The 27,820-nt window shown below is 38.2% G+C and overlaps 1 protein-coding gene across 1 annotated transcript in view; it reads left to right on the top strand.

Annotated features, from left to right (window-relative positions):
- The window catches only part of RALYL (RALY RNA binding protein like), a 1,518,143-nt gene that overhangs the window by 131,454 nt on the left and 1,358,869 nt on the right, over nucleotides 1–27,820 (top strand). Inside the window, exons 3-5 of the mRNA XM_074318489.2 lie at nucleotides 1,991–2,079; nucleotides 9,001–9,142; nucleotides 9,455–9,581. The gene's annotated coding sequence lies outside the window, so the exon portion shown is untranslated. The remainder of the gene's footprint in view (nucleotides 1–1,990; nucleotides 2,080–9,000; nucleotides 9,143–9,454; nucleotides 9,582–27,820) is intronic.

The raw sequence follows: 27,820 nt of genomic DNA, 5'->3' as shown, positions 1-27,820 counted from the left end.
AAGTGATGAGGGACAATGAATTAAAATGACAGATGACATTTTATTATGGTTTTAGATGGGCCTTTTGCCTAATCCTGTTTTTGCATCTTGCCATCAACTTAATTAATTTTCTAAATTCATTATGATTGAAAAGAAACTACAGATAAAAATTAATGAAATACAATTAATTTAAAAATACACATTTCAAGAAACCCAAATGGCCTGTGTTTCATGATTCTAACACAACACTGAAATACTAAGTCTTTGCAAGTGACTTAAAAGTACTACTATTACATATTGCTTGATTAATGTTATTTTCTGAACTATAAACTAGTACAGCATTAAATCTGATAAGAAATATAAAGTGTCCTGTATAATACCCACCTTCTAGTTATAAACTGCAATAAGGTAGCTCTTATCTCCCTCTTTACACTCTCCTTAGAGGAGTAGGTGAGAATTTTTATTTTGTTCAAAGATGTTGTAAAGGAAAACAGACCTAAGAGGAAACAGCCAAAATTATCTATGAGACATCTAGTAAACAAAACTAGATTGATCATTTGTTTTCAGATATACTATATTTTTTAAAAGATAAATTTCAGAGGTTTGATTTTTGCTCCCTCAATGAGTTGTGGTAAAAATCATTAAGGCATTTACTTTTGATTAGTCTAGTTTTTCATTGGGAAAATTTAGTTCAAAATTTAGTAAAACCAATTGTGTGTGTGTGTGTGTGTGTGTGTGTGTGTGTGTGTGTGTAATTCGATGCAGTCTTTCACAAATTAAGAGTTTTTTCCCAGTGAATTTTCAGTTTTGGGTAGTAGATAAAAACATAGAAGATATATATTTAAATTCAATATTTTTACAAAAGAGAATTTCGTTGAATTTCTATCTAGAATTATGATTCTGGTACCTCTCTCTGGTTTCTAATATTAGATAACAGAACTTAGGAGAACTCAATTAAAATAAAGTTAGTAAGGTAGATGAATCAGGTGGAGGTATACAGTGATAGATGATTTAACAAGTCAACCAAAAAATACCATAATTTTTTTCCAATTCAAACCAAGCTTTCTGTTTATATACCTGAGTTCTGTATTCAGTTCACTGAGCAGTCACCTGCTTACCCTGTTTCCCCAAAAATAAGACCTAGCCGGACAATCAGCTCTAACGCGTCTTTTGGAGCAAAAATTAAGAACTGGTATTATATTATATACCTGATATGATATATTATATTATATGATATTATATTACATTACATTAGACCTGGTCTTATAGTAAAATAAGACTGGGTCTTATATTAATTTTTGCTCCAAAAGACGTATTAGAGCTGATTATCCGGCTAGGTCTTATTTTTGGAGAAACATGGTAGTTGTTATAGACTTAAAAAACTGAGACCAAGATGTATTTGCTCTCTTGGGAAAGTTATCCAAGGACTGTCTCTTAATATTCTTCATGTATAAGGTGAGGGTTCCAGAACTCACATGAGTTGTTGGTGACAACATATAACAAAAATAAAAATGATTAAGTGTTTTAAACTACAAAGCAGTAAGTTATTTGAATATGCTTAACATAAAGAGAAATTGTGGTCTTGCCTATTATGTATTCTCTGTACAGCAGCTTTTTAAAATACGTGACCTTGTTCAAGAGCAAACTGCCCAACGCTTTCTGAAATAAAGAATATACTCAAATAAATATTGTTACCAGGCTTTAGAAATGTTTCAGCATGTTATGAAATAAGCACATTTAGAAAATCAAGGTTGTTACAAATTGAGGACTAGGTTGCTCAAAAGGTGATTCTGCTTCCAAAGTTTTGTCTCTTAAAACTATTACGCGCAATTTTCTTTTTGACATCCAGAAACAGAGGCATGTCTGGATAAAAAAAAAAAAAAGTTTTATTTAAAAGGCAAGAAAAATTTTAAAGAATTAATATAGATGCTTGATGCTTTAATATAAGTTTCTGTTTCTGGGATATTGGGGAATTCATTGTGATTAATTCACCTTTGTTCATTTCTTCTAGATTTTTCCACATTGAGGGACATGTGAAATCAGTGGAACCACAGGTACAGAAGAGAATCAAGCTGTATGAATCCAACCTACCTTAAATTGGTAAGTAGACTTATTGATATTTTGCTAATGGGATGTTTATTAGTGTTGGAAATGCTTCTAGTCTTACAGCTTTCACTGAGTTGGTATTTCCCGAATTGTCATCTTCTTCCCATCTCATTTCTTTAATAGATTATCTGTATAGAATTTCATGGACATTCTCAGAAATGATAGTTGTAGACTTTTGAGTCCTGAAAAGAGGTGGAGTGAAAGAGTAAATTTTGTTAGGTCAATTAAATCATGATATGTAGGTCATTGCACACTTTGGTGTACCTTCATAAGACGCTCTTCCTTTTGAGACATATTTTATTTTTCTTCAACCTATGGACATAATCTGCTAGAAACTGGAGAGCAAAGAGTCCCACTTATAAAAAAGAGATTCCACATTTCTGAACTTGGAATGTTTGAATGGGAATCCTGGAATTACTGAGAGAAAGTGGTCCACACGTGGCCTGCTCAGCTGTGAACAGGGTAATAGAAGAAAATACGAAGATGGAAAAATTAAGGAAATCTTTATGCTGCCATTGGTTTGGCTTATATTGATTGTACTCGAACTTACTTTGATGACATTATAATTGCATTAGAATATAAAGTATGACATAGGATCATATATGTCAGAGAAGCTTTGTCAGGAGACCCAGCCAGGAAAAGGGAAGAAATAAGAAGGCAGAGGATTGACATTTATTAAATGCCTCCAACCCCCTATAGACGCCATTCTAAGTGCATGTTATCACATTTAACATTTCTAACCCAGTAAGGCAGGGAGTGTCATCTCCAGGAGATGGGTGAGAGAGAGAGAGAAAAAAAAAAAGGAACTGCAAGGAGTTATGTAACCTGCAAAAAGTCGTAAACTGGTAGCCGACATAGAAGGCCTCGGAAGCCCGGTAGCTAGTCACGCTGGGCCCGTGTGTACAGTGGTTGCTGAACTTGAACTTAGCAGAGGTGGCAGCATCTGTGGCAGAAGATCAGCCCATCATTACCTTCCTCATTTTCCGGCTTCCTGATCGATGCCAAAGAAAGAAACCCTGAGTGACGCAGGCCCAACGTTAGACAATGATCTATTTAATGGAGGTTATATGTCCACACATTATCTCGTGAAGGTTAAGTCTCAGCTTATTTTATTTCCTAAATCTTAATGTAAGACAACTACTTCTGTTGCAGCTATACAGAGAACAGCCTGCGTGTGTTCATTTTAATAAAAGACAAATACTGGTTTTACGAAAACACACAAATGGTGAACATCGCCTCGAACAGTGGGTTTCAAACTTGGGCTTTCAAACTTATTTTTGAATGTTGACTCACAGTAAGAAACATATACTTTCTTTCATTATGACTTCCCCCTACCCAGACATAAATGTATAAAAAATACTTTGCCTTAACTCCACGTAAGGCGTTATGTTGCTCCTCCCATCCCAATTCATCCCATGGCTTAACGTTCTATCAATAATAAAAAAAAAATCTGCTTATAGGCTCACTATACTGATTCCTAACATGCTACGGGTCATGACTTATAGTTTGGAAATTGCTGGTTGAAAGGTATCAGGTAAAGCTTCCTGGAGAATATAAACTCTAAACTTAGACAAAGAAAAGAAGTAGAAGGTAGCCAGGTGAAAAGTGGGGGATGGGAGGCAGTGTGCGGTTGTGTTCCAGGCAGAGAAACAGCAGGTGAGGAGATCCAGAGCTGGAAAGGAATTTGGTGAGTTCAAGGACACCGAAAGAAGGACAAGGGTAGCTGAAAAGTATTGGTAGTGGGAGAGCGATATGAGTGGGTCGATACGCGTAGGGCTCCAAGCTGTGCAGCCCGTGATAATACAGACGTTTTTGGAGGATGGTATTGGAGGAGGGAGTGGTGTAGACAGGATCAGATTGGCTTCATGAGAAGGTCAGCCTGAAGACAAGGTGAGGCAAAACCTGAGGGGGGCAAGCGTGGATGTCAGGACAGGGAGGAGGCTGTTACTGTGGGTGGGTGAGAGACACAGTGGTTTCGCATAGGCCAGTGCAGAAGGGTTGGAGGGAAGTCTGTGAGATAAAGATATATTTAGGAAATAAAAACAAGCGCATTTGGTGATGGGTGGGCTATGGAAAGGCAGTGAAGAAGAACGATGAGGTAAAGACAATAGTTATAAGAATTGTTAACATTTCAGAATAGTTACTGTGTGACAGACACCTTTCTAAGTGATTTATCTGAAATTTGGCTTTCAAGCATTTTTCTGAATGTAACCTGCATTAAGGAATCTATTTTATGGGATTATATACTCACATGCATTTATAAAACAGGCCGTCTCAGATATCTGGCTTCACAGTGAAGTAAAGGCTCGTGCTATAAATTGAAATAAAGAAGAATGGAGGAGTCTGGTTTTTGGAGGAGAAATGGGGGGATGATGAGTTTGACTGGACATCATGAATTTCAGATATCTCTGTGGAGCTCAGCTCAGAAGACTTATTGGGGCTATGGAGAAAACATTTGGGAATGATGGATGCAGAGATAAAAATGAAAGCATGTGGACTGTGTGAAATTATCTGCGCAGAGAAAATAGAGTGAAAAGAAAATGAGGTTTAGTTTGGAGCCTTGTACAAGCCAAATAATACCATGTTCCCCCGGAAATAAGACCTAACCAGAAAATAAGTCCTAGCATGATTTTTTTTAGGATGACATCCCCTGAACATAAGCCCTAATGCGTCTTTTGGAGCCAAAATTAATATAAGGTCTGGTCTTATTTTGGGGGAAACATGATAGTAGTCAAATTGAGGAGGAATAGCTGAGAAAAGAGCCTGAGAAAAGTGGCTGAAAACAGAGGAGGAAATCGGGAGAGAGTGTGGTCACGTGGTTACAGAATTGAAGTAGTGTTTGTTTGTTTGTAAAGTGCTGAGTATATAAGGAGTACTACACTGTGTCAAACACCTCTGTAAAGTCAAGTAAAGTAATAATAATAAAGGTGTCATCTAGACTTAGATACATGCTCGTTGGTAGTGACCACGGTGAGAAGTGATCTCTGTGGTGGGATGTGTAAGGATTGTAAATATGCGACTTACACAAATGACAGGCTGACACGTTCTAAGGTAATGTTCCCATTTTGGGGTACAGAAAGGCCTAGCCGAAATGAAAGCGTGTCCCATTAAGTCTGAGGTTGGAACTCTGTCAGCTGTGAAGTCTTCCTCTTCCATCCCTATGAGGCCATGCCAGGGAGAAGAATCCAACACAATGAAGACAGCTGGGGAACTTTCGTAGGCGACAGTGTCCAGCATATGTCCCAACGGGTTGTTACGTGAGGTTCAACGGCAGTCTGGGAGACAAGTTGGTAACACAAAGCTTCCGTGTGGCTTGAGCCTTGGACACTGGCTGGGAGCCATCTAAGACGAGCCTGGACGTCGGAATGGAGATTGAGGCCATGATCCACACCTTCAGTTAATGAGGCAAGAATTCCAGGTGGCCGTGCCACTGGATTTTCACTATTTTCAGGAGAGACTCTCTGATCACCATAGAAGTGTAGGGAGAAACTATAGTATGGATACATCTCAGAGGTAGCATGCAAGGTGGGGGTTATAACTAGAAAGTGATCAGAAAGAACAGTGTTAGAATTTTCATGCCAAGACTTTCTGGAGAAGACATAATTTCCGATGCATTCTGAAAGTGTTGTCACTGGTCCCCAGAGGTTACTGTGGCATGGAGTAAATGTTTTCTTCACTTCTAAATAGATAAGGGGGAGGGAAAGCATAGGTCAGGAGTCAGGGTAAAGGAACCGAGATGTCTTTCCCTGTTGTCCCTTTGTTTCTAATCTGGTAGCAAGATTGGGGTCACCACTGCCAACAGCCACATCTGCTCTTTGTAAGCATTTTACAGAATATAGAGGTGAGTTATGAATAGCAGTCCCTGTGATTTTCTTGCGTTTTGAGCAGAAAGACATACTGAAATGTACTTGGACACGTGGACCTTGCTCTGGGTGGTTTCCAGGTATCTCACCTGAGGACTTGGATGTGACACGCAGGAAAGCAGGGGGGTCGTGTGGGGACTGATGAGAGAGACATAAGCGATTCCTGGCTAAATGTCAACCGAGAGAGGCTTTGAAATTTATTGTTTAATTGTGATTAACTAGTTGAGCACTTGATTTAATTAGTACTTGCTTCAATTAGAGGAGAATTTTGTGGGTAATTTTTTAAATTTCTAAAGCTTCATTTAGCGGGTAGTTTTTATCCATTATAAAATTCATTTGCATGTAAGACGGATTTCTTCAATTGCTTTTTCATAAAAAAATCCTAGAATTGACACTTTGAATAAAGTTCCATATTATGCAGAGCAATCTTTTAAAAATTACATAAACCAAACTGTTCTGATGAATGCACGGAGTTCTCATGTGGTCTCTTTATTTGCAGTCATTAGAATTTATGCCGTTCTCAGAAATTACACCTTATTATATGGTTTATTTTTTTAATGCTAAAGGTGTTATCTAATTACACTATAATTAAATGTAATTTATCAAATAGAAATAAAGACAAAACCAGTAATCAGAGACTCTTCCTCCATTCATAGATATTCAGTGGAGGTATATCATGTAATTAGTTTACCAGTGTTTACTCCAGGACAAGTAGTGTAAAATTGTCATCATTTTTCCTTTCATCATCTGACAGCACACTTGGAATTCATTTGCATAGCTATACAATGGAAGCCATTACCCTCATCACAGATCTACTGTTGTATACCCACTAAGGAAAAAGCGAAGTTTAGGAAGCGGGTAGCGTTAAGAAAATGGGTTTATTGTGGAATGAAAGAGTTCAAAGTTTCTTTTTCTTCTCGGGGGGAGCAACTAATGCTAACACAACTCTTGGATCTCAGGTTTGGCACCATCTCCAAGAAGACAGACTCCCTTTACGCCTCACACAACAAATTGAGAGAAATGTCAGAGACGTGACTTAGAAAGGAGATGGCTTGAAACTGGCGCTGGAACCTTGTTCTCTCACCCACCCAGTGCAGTGAAGGGTTTAAAGTTGGAGAGGCCGCAGTGGGAGGTGGGAGGTTTCTTCAGTTCGTCCGCAGTGTGTTCCTCCCATTCCCATGGCAGAGAAGCGTGTGTGTGTGTGTGTGTGTGTGTGTGTGTGTGTGTGTGTGAGAGAGAGAGAGAGAGAGAAGAGAGAGAATGCCAAAGCTCACTTTCTCCTTTGTTTTCCACAACAGAACTTAGTGAGTCATTGAGAAAGACCAGATGTTAGCAAGAAAAAAAATATGTTTACCTTCCTAGGAGCTAGAGAGAGCTAGTTTGGGAGGCCATGGCTTTTAAAACCACAGCTCTTATAGAATTTAAGGGGAAAAGGAGATATTTTGGTACAACACCTTTCTCTTTAGGGACCAGAGAGCTTCACCTGTTGCAGAAAAGAAGAAACTGAGGGAGGAAGAGAGGAAGGAAGATAGAATCCTTTTATTGTGTATTCCATCTGTGTACACATAGACATTTATAAATAAACATACATATTACATATACAGGCTAGACAGCTGTCACCCATGGGGTACCAGGCTCGGGGCTACGTGCTTTTTTTCCTCCGTGAATCTTTCCTGCGATCCTAAAGAATGATGTCGTGATCTCTGGTACGTACTAGCAGTTTAGGGTTCAGAGAGGCTAAGGACCTTGCTGAAGCTCTCACAGTGAAGTAAGGGGCGGACACATCTAGCGTCTCACTCCAAAGCTCCTGCTCTTTGCAATAACCCATGATTTCTCTGATTTCCCAAGTTCAGTTCACCTCTATTCCTTAAGTAGAGAGGACCCCAAAAATGATCATGCTCTGGAAAAAGGAACTTAATGGTTACGTACAGGTATTCATAGCTTTTCCTGAGATGAATTTTCCAAAGGAAAAGAGGAAGGTATATTCAAAAACTAGAAAGAGAAATATAAATTTGGTTCACTTCGTATTATTACAGGTTATGTTGTTATGTATGTTAAATATTTAAACATGGAACTATTTAAACATGGTTACTAGGTATAGAAACCCCAATATTCTCACACTTAGAAAAGAGGAATAAATAATTTATCTGACTTTTATCTTTCATCTGCTATGCTCTATGGTATTAGGCAGACATTTAATCTAATAGTAAATAAAAACAGCTGGACCAATGCAGTATTTTAAACCTTTAATTCAGTTTTTGTTTTTGTTTTATTTTTTCTAACAAAATACTATGCCCCCAAATTTCCATGTACTAAAATGTTGCAAAATTTCATTTGGGGGACATTATTTCTTGGATCATAAAATATAAGTTATTCTTTACTGCTTTATCATTCAACCTTGCTGTATACATTCTGAGCAGAAATTTCAGATGCAAAGGCACATTTAAATTACATTTAAAAATCAAATAGGACATATATCTTTGCACTGGTTTATGCTCATGGCAGGAAAATTAACATATCTTGTCTGTCGTTATCAGATTTTTTTTTTCTCCCAGAAGGAACATGAATTAATGGCTTCTTATCCTACTTTTAAAACCACAACTCATGAAATAATGTTTGGGTTTGATGACTGAGTAATCTGTGTAATATTCCACTTCTCTCCAGGGGTCTATCTGTTGCCTATACTTTTGTAGATAGAACTGTTTTATTTTAAAATTTCGATAAATATTAGAAATATACAGTACAAAAATATAATGAAAGCATGCATATATAAATGATCTTATGTGAACTATCTGTGTTATACTCTGAAAAGATTTTTGTTTATTTCTTATCCTCATGAAAATGTGCTGTGATTACTATTTTACTGTAAATAAGAAAGATTGTAAAAGAAAAATAGCCTCGTGTTTTTATCGGTTTCAGTATGTGCATGGGTTATGTCTCGTGCAATTCATTGATTTTGAGTTACCTTGTTTTGCTATTACTGAATATCGAAACAATTTTCTATACTAACACTTAATTTTATAATTCTCTTTTTCCATTTTTTGCTGAACAGAGCTGTATAGGGATGAGTGGTGACAAGAATTTCAGGTTAGAACCACCTCTGTTCCATCAAAAAGCCATAGAAGAATCACCTTTCCATGAAAATGTTTTCTAGAATTTGGGGGAGATAATTGAGATACTGCTGTGGAGAGAAGGTAATTTCCACAAAGTTGTTGCAAACTGGTGTTTTGCTTAGGAGTCTCTTCCTTTACCTATGTAGGTTAATGTGTTTCCACTTAAGAGTTCTTCTCAGTATTCATGTTTTAGTGTTAGCACTTCCTCCCTAGAAAAAGTAGAGGGAAATTGCTGCAGTCCGCTTTCAAGTTCCCTTAGGATTTTCAAATACTGAATGCCAGAAACTTAAATCCCAAAATATTGCAGATGAAATTCAGTGTTGTCTGAGCCAGGAGGGCTGGGAGGCAGCTGGGAACGTAGATGGATGAATGCTTCTGTCTTTCTCTTTCTAGATCACACAGTTGCAAGATTTTGTTCTTTTCTTTTGGTGTCTAAAACAACTTGGGGGTCCATCCTCTCAGAGTGAGCACTGTATCCACCAAGCAAGAGAAAAGCAGGAAGTGAAAGGAACGTCACACTGTGAGTCATTTCTTTAGCTTGTTTCATCGTCCCACTTGCTCTCAGAGCACACACTACACTACTTTTACAAAATGCAGACATAACACCATTGGTGGGAATGGGCGTTGGGAACTTAGGGTCACTCTCCTGGATTCCCGTGTCCCAAATTGGAGTCAAGTTTAAAATAACCCAATGCTGATCTTGCTATCATCTAAGCCGTCTAGACAAAGTAGAAAAGTTCTCATCAGCAGTTTTGCAGCCAGGAAAAATACAGGTTAGTGTAAATTGCTGGCTCAAACCTTACGTGGCATGATGACAAAATGAGAACTCTGTTTTTGTTTCCCATATATTTTACAGCAAGTAAAATACGGGCGTGGAAGCCATTTTGTGGAAACTGTTCTGTGAGCAGGGCCCTTGTGTGCCCAGATGAGGGTGTGAAACATCTGTATTTGCTCAAGTTTCGCCTTAGGCTCCAGGCTCACACTTTCCTCCAGCTCATATTTCATCTATATTTCTTATTATCATTCTTTGCTGTGTCCTGTGTGCATTGAGCTCTTTTTCAACAAAGGTAGTTACAGTTTTTTTTTTTGTTTTGTTTGTTTGTTTTTTGCTTTTTTTTGGAGTGATTCGGAAAATCTTTTGTCTCAATTTTCTGCTGCTTCCTAGCAAACTTTCTTCATTGGCCTTTGTATTCCTGTTCCTTTCCTTCTGTGTTCTTACAGTTCTTGCCCTAGATCCGGGCTGGATCCTTTTTGGTGATTACTCACCTTGAAAAGATGTGAGACCTTCCTGGGTCAAAAATTTATATGTGTGTGTGTGTGTGTGTGTGTGTGTGTGTGTGTGTGCGCACGCGCGCGCTGGATTCAGGCGAAAGGGAGTCTCGCTGTTTCTGGTCACACATGTGAGTTAAGCCATTCTCTCCTGCACTTGAGCGGACCGAGATGGGTGGTGTGGGGGCCTCTCCCTCTCCCCACCTACGGCTTGGTTGGTTGTAAGACAGAGGGGCTATGCAGTGTGTCATTCAGGCCATTGCCTGGTCCAGGTGGCTGCCACATGGCATCCATTCACTCATGTGGGTTGTGACCATTTACTGTTATTACAAAGTTACTGTGCTTTTGTATCATTAGGACAATGACTTTTAAAATGGATTGATTTTAAGATACCACTGGGAACTGCATACAGTTAGAATGCCAAGATTGTCTTGTTGGTACAGGGCCTTTACAGCAAAAATTAGGTCCCAAAATAGTCAGAAAAAGTGTTTTCCTGAATAAAAACATCCAATTATACTAGAAGTCTGTACTTTTAGAAATTAAAAAGATCAGTGACTGTTTTTTTAAAGATAAGCTTCTAACGAGCAGAAGAAAGTAAATGACTTACAGTGGTTATAAATTTGAATTCTTTTTTTCCTTTTAACTTTCTTTAAATTTCAAAACTATCATAATGTTCTTTCTTCAAATTCAATTTGTCCCCAAATCATTCTGATTTTTGTATTGAAAGTATTTCATGAATGTCTTATTCCATTCCATTCTGACCTCCTCTTTTCAAGTCTTTATTACCATTTTTTCATTCCTCATTGTGCTTCTCTTTATTTATTTGTTTATTCTGAAAATTGGTACAGAGAGCCAGTCGCTATGCCAGCCTTACTTCTGACAGTGGTCAGGGGGCCCTGCCACACAGGGACATTCAGCTCGTGGGAGGGCCAGAATCTCAAGCGCCAGATCAGCCTCAAATGCCATTCCCATCATCCGTTATCCACAGCAGCTTCAGGTGACCCCTTTCCAACACAGGTCCTAAAACACAAATATGGCTAACGTGCTGAAACCTACCGAAAGACTCCCATTACCTCAGGTGTAAGAGCCAAAGTCCTGGAGGCACAGACTTTGCTTCTGCCAGCATGGCGGCTTTCCTACTCTTCCGACTCCGGAAGGACAGAGCATTGGTATTCTCCTCCCAAACCTGAACAAAACAGCACAAAAGACGAAGAATTTTGTGTGAGTGATTGCTGTCTTTGCTCCTGCCTGAAATGCCCACCTCCTCTTCTTATCTGCCTAACTTAGCCTTCAAGACTCATCTCAGGGAAAACCTCCCCGTAGAATTTTCCTGAAAGAATGAGATTCTTTTCTAAGCTCCCATGTTCCCTCCGCTTCTCGAAAACACCTCTGTTATAACACCTGTCATATTAGCATTCAATCATCTTTTGTGTGTTTGTTTACTTACCTAGATTGAACTCATTCAAGTCAGGGGCTGAGAGAGTCATTTCTGCTATTTCTGGTACCCAGCTCAGCACCTGGCATACTAGGTATTTAATACAAGTTTGATGAATGGTTAGATGGAATGATGGGGAGATGAATGACAAAAATCCGCTTCTTTCTAAAAATAATTGCTTTGAATATACCATTAGTCTTGTTCTCATTTTAGAGCCAACAGCTTAAAGAGATTTCAATGACATAACTTCCCTGACCCTGGAAATAAATTTCTGTATTTTACAGCTCCAATGCAAAGAGCTAAAAAAACTTCTCAACTTGTACATGAGACTCTTTTATGTGTATAAGATTTGAGGTGTGGAGGGGTTGCTTAATGGAAATTCAAAGTGAGTCTGAAGGACATCTCAGTAGTTAACTTGTAAATAAGAACATTCTGTTTATCTTCTAGTTCACTAAGAAAAAAAATCAGCAACAGCACTGGGGCAAAATAGATGTTGCATTTTAAGTCGCAACAAACAAAACGAATAAACAGCAACCCACAGAGACCTGCTAGCTGGAAGACATAGCATCCATTTTATAAACAATTCACTAGAATGTCAGCAGTCAGCCTGACAGGGAAAGTAAGTGAACAGCATTTTTCAAGATATATCTATTTTGCTGAATAAATCTTGAGTAAAAATATGGTGTGTTGATCCCATGCAAACATGAGGGGGGTCATATTTCCAACATTAAATAAATAATTTTTGTTGTTGTTGTTGAGACTCATTTCCTTTGAAATTCGAAAATATTTCCGTGTCATTAACCCCTTGCTATGGTAGAACATTTGAATAGATGTTACAAAAAAAAAAAAAAATTCTTCTCTTTCTGATGATGAGGAGAGTTAGGTCTGATGAGTGAAATGGTAAGATACGTATAATTATCTCCATATTAGCAGCATGATTTCGGTGATAACAGAAGGAACTCTTGAAATTGAAAACAGATTAGAATTATTGACTTATAGACCAACGAATGTGATTATCCACTTAACTTACCAAGAATGCTTTGAATTTATTGCAAGCATGATAAGGTGAAAATTTTAATATCATGAGATCCTTGTCATACATTGGGCTCTCCCCAAAACAAATCGTTAGAGTTTGAAGTGGGTACAGATAGCGTATTTGGGAGGCGATCCCAGAATGCTGGAGAGCAGCAGTGGGGAGAGAGAAAGCCAGTGAAAAGGGAATCTTGACCTGCTTATTAGTCCAGGAAACTGGGCTCCACCTCTCTGTGGACCCTTTGGGAAACCATGTTGAATAGACCTCACTCAGAAGTGTCCTCCAAAGAATGTGGAGATGGGACATGCCCCTATCTGTCAAGGTTGCTTCTGGAAGTGTGCCTTCTTTACTGTCTGTGCCTTCAGAGTAAGACGCCCTGGGAGCTTGAGAAAGGAGCCTGCAGTGGGTGCAAGATCTGTAGCTGAAGGCAGGGCTGGCCCTAGGGGTGTGGGGCGGTAACAGTGTCCAGTGGACACGTACATCTGTGTTTCACTTACAATTTCTCTGGCAACTACTTTAAATATAAAGATGTATGTTTTTGTAATTTAATTGCACTGACAGACAGGATGTAACCCGGAGGAAATAACCCAGGGTTAAAGCAATTGCAAAATTTAAAACAAATTTGGAGAAGCCATAATGTGTTAGCCGTGATATGTACGTGCTCAGTACATTCTCTCATGTACTTGTTGCTGTTGCTCACAGGCCTGAGATATGATAATTCTGCTTTTTGTCACTTTGGAGACATTATTCCAGTGAAGGTGTGTTCTGGTCATTCTTCGAGACTTTTTGCTTTGAGTGGATTATGCCAATAAAATGGAGAAAAGCTTCTGACATCGAAAAGCGTATCTTTGCCACCCCCTCCTTTTCTTGTAGGTAGAACAGACCTGTTGGGTGCTGGAATAGTAACCACTTTTTCTTTTCCTTTTGCTCCTAAGCTATGTCTTTAATCCTCTATAAATTATATCATCAATCTTTCAACTTACAATAGTTATAAAATTTTTCAAATAGTTATAATATTGATTCTGTTGTGAGTAAATCTTGAAGAAAACATGTGAACGGAAGTACTTACCATGTTCCAGGTGCTGTTCTAAGGAAACCATCTGAACTAACATATTTAACCTAAATTAGAACGCTGAAGTAAGGAGTATTGTTTTATGATGTAGGTAAGGAAACTGAGGCACGGTGAGTCAAGTGGCTTCCTGGAGGTCATAGGAGTCTGTGCTTGCAGCAAAGCTAGTAAGTGGCAAAGTCAGGAATTAAATCAGCCTGTGACTTATACCTGGATTGGTCTGATTTCCAGACCTATGTTTATTCCAGGTCGTGTTGCTTCAAAATCACCACTTCAATCCTCACTCGTTTGTCCAGCAATAGTCTGCTTTTTCAAAGTGCACATAGGGTCACGCCTCACTTCATCATTTGTCTACTTGAAACTCTTCAAGGGCTCCCCTTTACTTGAAGGCTCAAGCACAAGTTCCATTTGGTGCCCTTCTTTTCACCTGCTGGCATCCCATTACCGTCAGTCTCTGGACGGCACATTCAGTCACATTGTTTTCTTACAATTACTCGCTTCCTACTTTTCAACCTCTGTTTGGAATACCTTTCTCTGACTTCACTTGATTTCACCCCGTTTTTCTTTATGGCATAACGTAGGCATAGCCACTTTATGAATGTCGCTTTTCATCTGAGCCCAGTCCACGTTTTAGAAGTGAAAGGAGACACTATGAAAAAGCGATGTCAAGACAATAATTGTAAACCAGCAGTGCTGCAGGCAAACGGGACTCAGGGTCACCCCACCATGACAGTCCCCCTATGCTCTCATCTCTTCTAATTTTTTACATGTCTCTTTCTGTCCCCGTGTCTTATAAATGTTATGTGCTTTTAGAGATCTACTGAAATGAACCATTTTTGAGTGTTTATTTCACGCAATGTGAAATTCTTGAGGATAGTGTTATTTTGCCCATCTTTGTCCCATTTTTCAAGCTCAGTTTCTTGTTAAGTACTCCACAGGTATTTGTTTCATGCACAGGCTCCCCGTGCGTTTTCGGCAGCTGACTGTGGCAGGAGAGGGCAGGAGGGCGGTGTGGGCATTGGTGAGACCTCTATGAAAGGGATGGCCACTTGGGTGGAGGTTAAATTGGGTTAATTCTTGGTGTGGTCAAGGATCAGGGTTTGGTCTGAAATGGAGGATTATCTGGGCCAAGGTGTGATCATATACCTACGTCAGAACTGGATCAGTGGGAAGACTTTCCTGAGGAACAAAGGTGAGAAGAGAGGCAGGCAGCCAGAAGTTCGGGCAGGGTGTGAGCTAGTGTCAGGCTCCTCTCACGATGAATTTAAACTATTCAAAATAATGCCATCTTAAAGAAAGAATCATTTCCTGCTCTGTGTTCTCGTTGCCTTTTTCTATGTCCATATAATAGAGATATGTAATAGGATTCTCTCTCCATCATAATGTATGTGTGTATGTGTGTGTTGATATCTGTTTGATTACATGCCTCTTTTCCTATTAGTCCATATGCTTTTTGAAGGACTGGGTACTATGTCTTTATTTTTTCTGATTGTAATTAAGAAAAACTTGAGATATAATTGGCATATAACATTATATTAACTTCAGTTATATTACTTAATGATACAATATTAGTATATACTGAGAAATTATCACCACAATGTCTAGTTAACATCTATCACCATATAAGTTACTAATTTTTTTCTTACATTGAGAACTTTTAAGATCAACTCATTTAGCAATTTTCAAATATTCAATACAATGTTATTACCTGTAGGTACCATGCTGTAAATTACGTCTCCACGAAATTTATTTTGTAACTGGAAGTTCTTACCTTTTCCCCCCCTTTACCCATTTCACTCAACCTCGACCCTGGCCTCTGGCAATCACCACTCTGTTCTGTATACATGCATTCCAATTCTTTGTTTGTTTTTGTTTTAGATTCCATATGTAAGTGCGATCATGAGGTATTTGTCCTTCTCTGTCTGGCTTATTCCACTTAGCATAATGCCCTCGAGGTCCATCCATGTTGTCACAAATGGTAATATTTTCTTTTCTTTTGGCTGAATAGTGTTCCATTGTGTATATAACCACATCTCTGTCATTCACCCATCAATGGGTGAATGACATTTTTCTCTCTCCACCAGATCCATTGTTGTACCTGATATATAGATAGTAGGCATTTAACTGCTTTTGTTAAATAAATGAAATGTTTTCTCTACTTACCTCTGTACCCTTTCTGTGTTTTGCTCCATTAAGTTGCTGATTGTACCCTCACTAAATATGATCATGTGCAATTAGTAACAATAGAATGCAATTTTGTATTTGTTTTGGTTAACTTTTCAATTTATGTTTTTCTGTTACTCTGCTATAAATTTCATAGGGGCAAAAATTATGTCTGTTGTGAATATTTGTATTCCTGTGTATATGGTGATGTGGCACATAGTAGATTATTTTACAATGTTGAATGAATGTGTAAGTTGGAATGAACAGATTTATCTCGGAAGAGGCTAGGGTCTGGAGTATGTTGATTTGTGTTTCCTGAGTTCCTGTTGGAGTCCTCCCAAATACTTTTCATCCGGGATCTTCTCTGTTCTTTGGGCCGTACAGTAGCTGGAATGTCAGTTCTTGCGTTTGGTAGTGAAAACCCTACTCTCCCTGTTGCCACTCTCATGACTTTGGCTGTTTTTCACCCCCTGGGTGATGTTTGTGGAAGCTTTAAGTTCAGACTTAATTAATTCATACATTTAACAAGTATTTACGGCTTAGTTGTTTTTAGTATTGCCTCATGTTAGCTTCATGGGCTTTTTGGTATTTGTTTTTCTCGTTACTCACATCCTTACTCTATAATCTCAGGTCAAGTGACTAGCTCCCTCTCTGCCTCCTGCTCCTGACCCGCTCTCTCTGAGAAGTACTTTGTAGTTTGGATTTATGGCACGCTGATTCTCACTGTAAGTGAGGGGGTGGGAGGTAGGATACAAGCCTCAGGCTGTCATTAGAGCTTGAACCGACTTGCTACTCTATCTTTCTATGCATGTTTATTGAATAAAGGAATAAACCAATGGAGACTAAAGCTAAATTAGATGATGAGTAAGATCTGAGGCAGCATTTATTAAGTAGCAATCAAGGATGAAAGCCATGCTTTACTGGTCTTGTATTTGTGATTTTTTGTAGTTTGGTTTCTGTTAGGTAACGCTTTTTACTTTTTAGATGCTAATTTCTCCTCCAAACGTGCAACAATTATAAATTTTTAAAAGTTATTTTTTTAAACTTTTGTCAAGTTGAGTTGACATTCAATATTATTTTATATTACTTTCAAGTATGTAGCATAGTAGTTAGACATTTATATAATTTGCAAAGTGATCCCCCTGAGAAGTCTAGTACCCACCCGGTACCATACACAGTTATTACAATATTATTGACTATATTCCCAGTTCTATAATTCACAGCCTGTGACTATTTGGTGACTACCAATTGTACTTCTTTTTCTCTTTACCTTTGTATCCATTGCCCGCCCCATCTGACAACCATCTCTTTGTTCTTGGATTTAAAATTTATATATTGATTTCCTTTCAAATGCTCATTAGATCAAGAAATCTAGATAATCATCTATGCTTAAGCCGAACTCAAGGTGGGGCAACTGTCTTCCTTTTTTCATTTTCCCATTATTTCCGGGTTGTTATGTTGTAGTTCCACAGCCATATCACATTTTGAAGCAGGGTGAAAATACAGTAACTCATCCAGAAAAAGACGTTTAACACTCCGATGCTTAGTCCACATCATAGGAAAACTTTATTCTGTAGTACACAAAATACAGCACATTATTTGATTTAATCATTCATTTAACCAGCATTCTATGAGTGTGTACATGTTGGGTGCTGTGCTAGGGTTTGGACTGTAGAGGACGACACAGAGTTGAACAACAGCCCTTAAAGAACTTAGTCTGGTGGAGGAGACAGGTGCCGTGGATGGGCGTTAAAGGAGCAGAAAAGGGGATGATGTTTTTTTCGTTTGGGGAAGGTCACAGGCAGTGAATGGCTCATCATGATATGAAAAGAAGCAAAATTGTTTCAGTCAGTGGAAGCAAACCAGTAAAAGAATCTATCATCTGTTTAAGGAGCAATAAGAAACACTGAGTGGCTGGAAAGTAAAAGAGTGGGCCCCTGGGAAGCAGAGTGAGTTGATTTGGGGTTTGCATGTCGTGTTGACAGTGACGGAATGGTGACAGATGACCTAGAGGGGGAGAGACTGAGTCTGCTGAGACCTGTCGGTACTCTAAGCAGGGCCTGTTGAGCACTTGTACAGCTCTGAGGATGAGGGAGAGAGGGGGCGGAGGGCTGAGCTTTGTTTAGGAGGAAAGAGCCGTTTCCTGTGTGTGTGTTGAAGGTGACGGAGGGTTTCAGGTTGGCTCCGCCATTGTTGGCGTCCATGCTGCTTCAGCATCTCGCTCTTTTTTTGGGGCCTGACTCTCAAAGGTCAGGCCTCTTCTCTGTCAGTATAGTACTTTTGTTTCTTAGAATGCGTACCTTACAGGAATATATAGCATTTTAAAAATATTATCTAAGAATGGTCACACCTGAGGGAAGGTGTGATAGTTTTACCTGTGTTGATGGTGATAGTGAAATAGTCATCCTGGCAAAAAAAACAAAAATAATTTCCTTCATGATCCTCATGTATTAAGTCAAAGTCACTAATAGTCAATGATGTTTGAGGTCCTCGTCTTTGTCACAATAATTAGAAAACAAAACTCTGTATGTTTTTAGAAATCTTAATATAAATTCTATTCACACTGCAACACAATTCTCGTTAATATGGTAGTTTCCATTGGGCATGATGAACTAATATGTAGTATATAATGTATATTTAGGTAGGTAGGTAGCTCCTGAGAGCACATATTTTCCATGAAAGAGCAGATAATTAGGGGTCAGGATCTGAATTCTTGTCCTGCTTCTGCCAGAAATAGTTCTGAAAACTCGGGCAAGTTATCTACGTAGCCAAAGTTGCAGGTAACCCCCTTTAGAATATACAAGCACCTAGAGAAGGAAGAGGTAAGGAGGTGAGGTTTACAGGAAAGAACTCAATGAAAACGTAAATGACAAGACCTTGGGATAAAGAATCTTGAGTTATGTTTTTAGAATTGTCCGTGATGCATTGCTTAGAGTAACTGGTTTATGTAAACACCATGAAGAAGCTGTGGGAACCCATAAACTCTAAAAATGGTATGATTCCAGAACATTTTATTCCTTTAAATAACTCTATGTACTAATAGTTAAAATTAGTATTTCTGAAGACCTAGGCAATGTACATATTAATCATCTCATGTGCTCTCCCAACAATTCGTGGGAATCATGACTACTCTGTTTTAGAGAAAATGAAATGAGTGTCAGGGAGACATAGTGACATGTAGCCATAAGTGGTGGGTCATATACCTGCACACACACACACACACACACACACACACACACACACACAGCACTTTCATAGAACTGAAATGAAGCAGAATATTGTAGAATTGTCTGATAAATTTTAAACGTCTTGATAATTATTTGAATAAATATTTGCCCATTGTTGGGCAAGTGGCCGTATTTATTGATTTTCCTATCTCTAGCAACAGTTAAATTGTCTGGCATAGCAATGCTCAAATAATATTAGTGGGAAGTGACTTAAATGATCTGAATATTAATAAACAGTATTGTCTTGGAGTTGTTGGGGGCACATGTGTGGGACTCTTGACAGACAGAGTAAAGGTGGTTATTATGTGGGACAAAATCTGCTCCCCTGGCCCAGGATGGTGGCAGAGGGGAAAGCTCAGAAAAGAAGGGAAGAAGAAAACAAAACAATGTGTCCACAGAACTAAGCACTGAGATGTTAGAAGAATATTTATATAATATTGTGGATTTTTTCTGTCATCTGTGTTGTTACCAGACCAGCTATATTTTCATTCTGAGCCTTTAAGTTTTGTTCTTTTCATAAAACATCTCCCATTTTCAAGTACTTGTTCATTTTTAGTACACTGACATTCAAAGTTGAGAGCACAATTAGGCCAATTTGAATAATCAAGAGTTATGGTACAAAAAAAAGAAAGTGCCAATGGGAAAAAGTCGTGGCCTCTCAGTTATAATTGACCTCCTTCGCTAGTTCCTGTTGCTACTGTCGATATAATATTCCTCTCTTCAATATGGTACCTAACCCTTTTTGTAAATGTCACTAAGATATGTATTCCCAGGTGATAAAAGGAAAGATATTCTTCCTGCCCCTCATTATCTTGGGAAATATAATAATTTAGGAATTTATTTTGTGATAACATCTGACACCACTTTCAATCCAGCTCTTTCTTAGAATTCTTTGTTAGCCAAGAGCTATTTAACTTGAAATGCTCTTTGGAAGCAAAACTGAAAAGTCACATCTGTCTTTATGTGTTGTTTCCTACTGTTATAGTATTTTATTTTAAACTTTGTCTTCTTTTTAAGGATTTGCCTTATTAGATTTCATGTTTTCAAATGTTTTTCAGGAAGGTGCTAGAAATGTTTATCCTTATTTTACCTAGTGGCTTCCCACTGTCTGTTTTGGTACAAGAAATGCTTAGTTGGTATGCATATATCCTTCAAAGATCTATATTTTCTGCTTTGTTTATTGGTGCATGTCTCTTAAATTTATTTCATATGAATAACTGCATTACTGTGGTAGAGACTATGTACTAATTCCTTCTAGATTCTTTTGAATTTTTTATCACAAAAACCATTTTTTAAAGTGGGTCTGGTGTGTCTGAGGACATACTTTATCTTGTTTTTGTATTTAAATGAAGTTTAACCGGACGTTAAACTTTTGGGTTCAAACATTCCTTCCTTTAGATTTTGACAGTATTGCTCCACTGTCATTTGTATCAGAGTTAATTTCTGTGGCTTTATAGATAATTTGCTGCTTTTGCTTTTTTTTTTTTTTTTTTTTGTTTTCTGTCTCTTTGTTTCTGATCTTCTTACAGATTTTTTTTTCTTCTTACCTATCTTATTTGTTTTATGATGAAAACTTCATTCTGTAGGCTTACATTATCTTTTTCTTTTTTTCAATTCTAGGGTAGACTTAACCATGATTTCTTACCCCTCTTTTAAAACATTTTTTTCTTTCATGTGAGCTTCCAGATATGTGATAATACTTTTACACCTGCCTTTTTTTATATCTTAGCTTTAATATTTTCCTTTCCCTTGAAAATGTTCTTGCTTTTGCTTCTTAGATATCTCCTTATTTTCCTCTATGTGCATGTTTCCTAGAAGTATCAAGGTTCTATGTTTATCTCTATCTCTATCCTTTAGTTTCTGTATTATTTTATGGCCAGGGGGATATTTTTATATCCATTTAAAATAATAATGGTAGTTACTTGGGTGATGAGCTTATGAGCCATTTTAAGGTGTCTTCAGATAGAGCTGTCTTTTTAAAAATCTGCCAAAATTGTTATTATAAAAATAGTTTCCTCTGGGTAATTCAACTGGAGTCAGTAAAAAAAATTTAACTTTACATTTTATACACTGTGGGCTTTGTTTGTTTTAGTTTGTTACTTTTCTTGATGCTATTTCTGTTAATAAAAAACAAATAATAGGTTGCTGGTGCTGAAAGACAGAAACCTGTCCTGTTGTTAATAAAATCTTGTACACGGGAGAGAAGTAAAATACCTGAACTTTCAAATACAGAAGACGATTTTATTCCCCAAAAGTCATGGATATCAAACAAAGAAAACTTATTACAGGATGAGACCAGTCACAGGGAAATACTTAGTGCTGACTCAATTGAAACGAAACGATTTTCTGGAGAAGTTTTGGTAAATTGCTTATTAGAAGAATTTAGCGTTAAGGAAAATCGGTTTTTGGTGAAATGGTTTTTGAAAATGAAAGGCCAATAATCCTGTTCCCAGGGGAGAATCGCCTTCACCTCTTCAACAAGTTGTCCTGTTTCACCATAAATAAAGGGCACAGAGCCTGGAGAGGCTGCCGTTGTTGTTTTGCTGGGGAGAAGCTTCACCAAGCTTTTTACTCTATTCTTCTAAAAGTATGATGGCAGCTTTTCTTACCCTGGTAGTTGCCATTTCCCCCTTGTAGCTTCTCCACTTTTATTTACCGTTTCCCTGAAAATAAGACCTAGCCGGACCATCAGCTCTAATGTGTCTTTTGGAGCAAAAATTCACATAAAACCCGGGATGATATGATATGATATGATATGATATGATATGATATGATATGATATGATATTATAAAGACCCGGTCTTATATTATAGTAAAATAAGACTGGGTCTTATGTTAACTGTTGCTCCAAAATGCGCACTACAGCTGTTGGTCCAGCGAGGTCTTATTTTCAGGGAAACACAGTAAGTAGCTCCAAGGTGTCATGTCTTTCAAATTCTTCCCAAATTGCATACAGATCTGCTGGCTGACCTCTTCCATGTCAGAACATAGCTTTCCAACAACCTCTTTTCTCTGTTAATTATTGATGGACATTCATAGGTAATCAGACTTCTAACTTCCCAGCATTCCACAGGAAAATAATTTGTTGCTAAACAAAACTACCGGGCATCCGCAAATCTCAAAAATGCATTGTTTTTCAAGATCTTTTATACTTCCGTCTTTTTTTGCACTCTTATGCTTGCCTCAGTGTATTCTGGTTAGAATGTAAGTTCCTAGGTTGCAGAAACCAGACCTGCATCTTTCTCTTGGTGCAGTGGCCTATACAGTGTCATAAAATAAAATCAGTGTTAAATGCCTAAGTTAGATTATTGTGATGTTTAACCAAAATTGGGGCGTGGGGTAGTGGAAAGAATCTTTTACACCGAGTTAAAAGAATTGGCCTCCAGCAGAGTGAGGTTCGGTACCTAATGATCAGCTCATCAAATAGGGAGTAGGAGCTGACTCACCCACAATCATTCATTTACCTTCGATGCACTGAACAGTGATCGTGGCAAAGATCATTGCTCTACCTTCCTCACAATATTACGGTTATTTTCCAAATGAAACAGTAATGATTATGAAGGTGTTTTTTTTTTTTTTTTTTTTTTTTTAACTATTAAAATGTATAGCTGTAAAATTTTGACTCCAATTACAGGGGCAGGCAGTTTTCCATACGACCAAGCAATTCTCAGATACTAGCTGCATGTCCTACAATTCAACTCAGTTCTGACACTAGCTATCTGGAGATAGTGTCAGATCCCACAGGTGAAGGGCTCAGTCCTACAAGACTGCACCCCCCCACACCCAGATACTAATCACAAATCACCTTTGCTTTTGGCTGTCCAGCTATAGATTGGGGGTTCCCAACATGTCCCCCCAAGGTTTGATTAATTTGCTAGAGAGGCTCACAGAACTCAGGGAACTATTTTACTTACTAGATGATAGGTTTATTACAACCAGGTAGAACATATACACAGAGCAAGATATGGGGAAAGAATGCCTAGCTTCCTTGCTCTCTAAGTATGCCTCTCTCCCCAAATGGACATGTGCTCACCAACCCAGAAGCTCTAGGAACCCCTCTTCTTTTGGGTTTTATGAAGACTTTATTACATTGGCACAATTGATTAAATCATTGGCCATTGGTGATTGAACTCAATCTCTAGCCCCTCTCCTCTCCCCAGAGGTCAGGGGTAGAACTGGCAATTCCAATCCTCTAATCGCACAGTTGGTTCCACTGGCAACCAGCCCCATCCTTAGGTGCTTTCCAAAATCACCTCATTAACATAACAAAATACACTTCCATCACTCTCATCACTTAGGAAATTCTGAGGGTTTTAGGAGCTCCGTGCCAGAAATGGGGACAAAGACTAAATATATATTTCTTACAAATCACAATATCACACGTGGTTTATCATAATTGTCTTCAACGATATATAGTTCTCCTGAAAACAATCAAGATTAGTATTTGCCTGCTGCAATCTGTTTGTTTCCTACCTTTACACACAACTTGAGATTATAAAGAAGGTCAAATTATTAGAGACTAGGTACAACCAAAACTCAACATATGCCAAACCTTGCAGGCATATTACGAAATATCTCTGTCCATTATTGAGCAGACACTATTTTATTAAGGCAGTTTATAATAGGAAAGACACTCACGGGCATAGGGGACCCAAGTCAGACCTTCACACACTGTGCCCTTGGGTGAGTTATTTAAGTTTCAATCACACCCTCTTGAGGTACGATAGTACCTGTCCAGTCTAATCTGCAGGATGGCTCTGGGGATCAAACGAAATTTCGTGTGAAAAGATATTGAAAAGTCAAAAGCATTATACAAGTCAGAGGTGTTAGTCGCTAACAGAATATATTCAGTGGTGTTATAAAATTTTCAGAGAAAAGCTGCAAACTAAATATAAACTCTATCAGAAGCCCAGGAAAGTGTGTTCTCATTCCTGAATGTTTCAACTCTTGGCTTCTGGGTGATAATACATAGAGAGTAAAGCTAATGTCATTTGGAGGACACGTCTAATAAAACAATGTGGGCATGAAAAGAGGAGCCAGAGGCAAAGCACTTAGGGCCGGAGGCACCACTGTGGTGCTTTGGGACCACGGGTGGGAGCGGTGTTCACGGTGAGAAGTAGAGCAGGACTTTGGAGGAACCTGAGAAGGACTTTGCTTTGTGTGGCACTTCCAGCTGGATAGGTGACATTTCTGTTTATTGCTGACCCACTTGGCAAGTTTGATTACTGCTGCGGCCAGAGAGTCTTTAGGGAAAAAACAAAGAAAAAGGAAATACGTGGGCTAAAGACCCTTGATATATTAGAGTACAATAAATGTCAGCAGAAAGTAAACCTTTGAGGGGGGTGGGAGAACAAGGGGTTAGCACGTGCTCTGACAAATTCTTCCACAGCTTGGAGAATTCACACTGGCATTTTCAGAAAGTTGTTTTCCTGGAGGAATACACCATTTTCAAACTATTTTCCCTGAAGAAGAGTTAGATAATCATTTAGAAGTGTGATACAAGTCAATAATGTATTAATAATAATGATAGCCATTGATTAACGGCTCAGATCTTGATGTATATTGTCATTTAATCAATGCAATAATCCAGGTAGGTGTCATACTCTCCATTTTAGAGTTGAGAGAGCTTACATGCCTAGATTAGGGGGGCACAGCCAACAGGTAGAGGGTTAGAATTTGGATATAGGTAATCCTGGTTCTGGAGGTCCTGTTTTTTGCCTACTTCCTTCAGTTGCAATCGCCAATCCTTAGACCACTGTGTCTTCACGTCAAAATTTTCACTGATTTACTGAGTATCTTTCAGAGGAGTTCATGATTATATGTTCAGTAAATCCTGGGGACAAAATTAAGAGTAGGATATTCTATGTCTACTCTTATATTAAATTTCCGATTCATGAAAGTCAGACATCTTTATGCCATATTGACTCTATGGATAAATACATAAACAAATCTTAAATGCTTATAAAATTGCCTCTCTGAAAAATATCAGTTAGATACAGGGGCCAAATTCTTCTTTTATATCCAAATGTTTGAGTCATTTACACTCTTAAATGCACTAAAACAATAAATATACCAACAGGCTATGAGGAAAGCTTAGCATTAAGCTTCATTTAATCGTTGTTGACGTTTAAAGCATTTACGATTACAGAACAACCCTCCCCAATTGTGAAGACCAGAACCCAACTGACGCACACAGGTATCCTTTGAGGAAGTGTACTTTCCTTTCCTTTTTGTCTGAGTGCATGTGGCATTTCCTAGGGTTCTTTCCATGAATTCATCTTTGTGTGCTTTCACTGGGGCCTTCATCCAATTTGTGGCTGAAAATATTAAAGTGGTTGCTTAGAAACGCTGAAGTCGGAAATTTATGAGTTTTCAGAAGGTTGCATTGAAGTGCAGGGGTAGCATATGGTGATCTGACATGTTTTGTTCCCTAGCCAACAAGAGGGGCAGCCTTCTGTGATCTCTCTAATTATTTCACGCTACTTTAAGGTGCCAAGCTGAATTTAGAAAACAGCAAGGCATCAGGGCTAAGGAAAAATAGAATGTACTTTTTGTTTCCAATATTTATGACCAAAGTATTTGTTGTTCATTTAAAAATATTAATTAGAATGGTTTTGGAAATCTAAAAGCAGAGGATAAGTTTCGTCTAAAGGATAGAATTAAAGGCTCATTATTTTGGCTGAAACAGAAAGGAAGTAAGAATGCTCATTAACGTGGGGTGGGGAGAGGCAGCACGGAAATGAAGTCATTTGATAAGGAAGAGTTATGGTCTTAAAACATACCAAAGATCTATTTAATAACTATTTACTGGAAGAGAATTGAAAAAAAATGATAACTGAAGAGGATTGTGCAAATCAGGAGATAGAATCAGGGAAAACAAATGAATAATAAATTGATAAACAATGAAGGAATTGAAACCCTGGTAATGTGTAGATGTTCATTTGTGTTATGATGTCAACTTGGTCTTGGGGGAAGCATCATGACAATTTTGGATACACAAACTGAATAATTCATTTATTCTCTTATTCTGAAAATGTCCACCAAGGGCCAAGTGTTCCAGGAACCACGTTAGGATATAAAGATTAAAAAAAAGAGAAAGATGTGGACTTTACCCCCGTACAATCTATAGTTTTTGAGACACAGGCATATAAGGCAACACGGAATCTCAAATGGGAAGTGTAGTGATACAGCTGTACACGGGGCTTGGTCAGCATAGAGGGGTACTAATGGGGTCGTGGGAAATCAACCAGGATTCAGGTAATTCCTGTGACACTCAAACCTCGTCGTTCATCCCATCACACAAATTGTAAATGATTGGAAAGGATCCTTTACGTCTCCTCTCCCTAATTCTGAGAAACGAAGTTGTCACCAAATCTTCCAGATGCTAAATTCAGATTTTTTTCTTGACTCTGTTAATCTCTCTCCATTTCCACTCTGCTGCTGTCCTCCAAACTGGCATCTAGTGCCACAGTTATCTCAGGGGGCACCTAAGTCCACTCTCTCCACCCATGTTTGCCTCTCTCCGGTTTGTTACACAGGTGATCCATTAGGCAGCGGCCCATTACCACGATACTCTGCATTTATTGGGTGCTCACCAAGTACTGGGCAGTATTCTACATTCATCGCAATGATGTCTCTTTCAGTTTCCTATAGCCCTGTATGGTAGAGCCCATTCCCATTTCATTTTATAAATGACGAAACACGTTTGGAGGTTTAGTTAGTTGGCCCAATTCCACACAGCTATTAGGCAGAGTGACGTCTTAAAACTCTAGGCTGTGTGCTCCTGAGCCTGTGTTCTAAATCACGATGTTAAATTTTCTGTCAATGCAGACATTTAAAACATTTATTTATTGACTGAATGAATCAAAGACGAAAAAGTGGCAGACTGGCAAGTGGTACATATAATGGAGTATCGTGTTCACACATTTATCTTGTTTATGTAGTGGGAAGGGACTGTTCAAAGATTTTAAGAAAGCAGTGACATAGATCTAGAGACTTGAAAGATGTCTTCATTACGTGCATGGAAGAGGAAAAGATTCAAAGCAGAGAGTGATTTCTTTAGAGCATAAAAGAAATTGGCAAAGGGATTTAAGGACAAAATCATATCAGGAAAGGTTTTAGGCTCTTTCAGGGTTTTAATGGCTTACTCCTCCTTTGTTTCCTTCATAGTCTCATTTCCTTCCCCAGTGTAACCCGTGGTCCAAATGCAACCTTAATTGCATCTTTCAAAGACAAGTTCAGTGTCAACAGACTTTATAATGGTGAAATAAAACATTTTATATAGAAAGTGCCCAATAAAGTTATTCGAGAAAAGGAAATTCTTTTCTTTACCTTCTTCACATTCCATTCTCAAAATGACCTGGATATGAAAAAGAAATGAATAAAAAGTTACTAGAGTTTGGAGTTGAGAAGAATTAACAGTCAGAAACTGTCCAAAAAGAAGGATAAAGTGTCCAAGCTAGGAGCTTTGATAGTTTCAGAAGACAGAAAAAAGTCAGTGAATATGTTTTAATTTTGCTTATGTTCTGCTAATTCTGCTTATTTCTTGTCAGAGCTAATGGTT

Source organism: Rhinolophus sinicus, chromosome 7, assembly GCF_057876585.1.
Source record: "Rhinolophus sinicus isolate RSI-liver-muscle chromosome 7, RSI-T2T, whole genome shotgun sequence".
In the NCBI taxonomy this organism is placed as follows: domain Eukaryota; kingdom Metazoa; phylum Chordata; class Mammalia; order Chiroptera; family Rhinolophidae; genus Rhinolophus; species Rhinolophus sinicus.
This window is presented reverse-complemented; position numbering and strand designations above follow the sequence as displayed.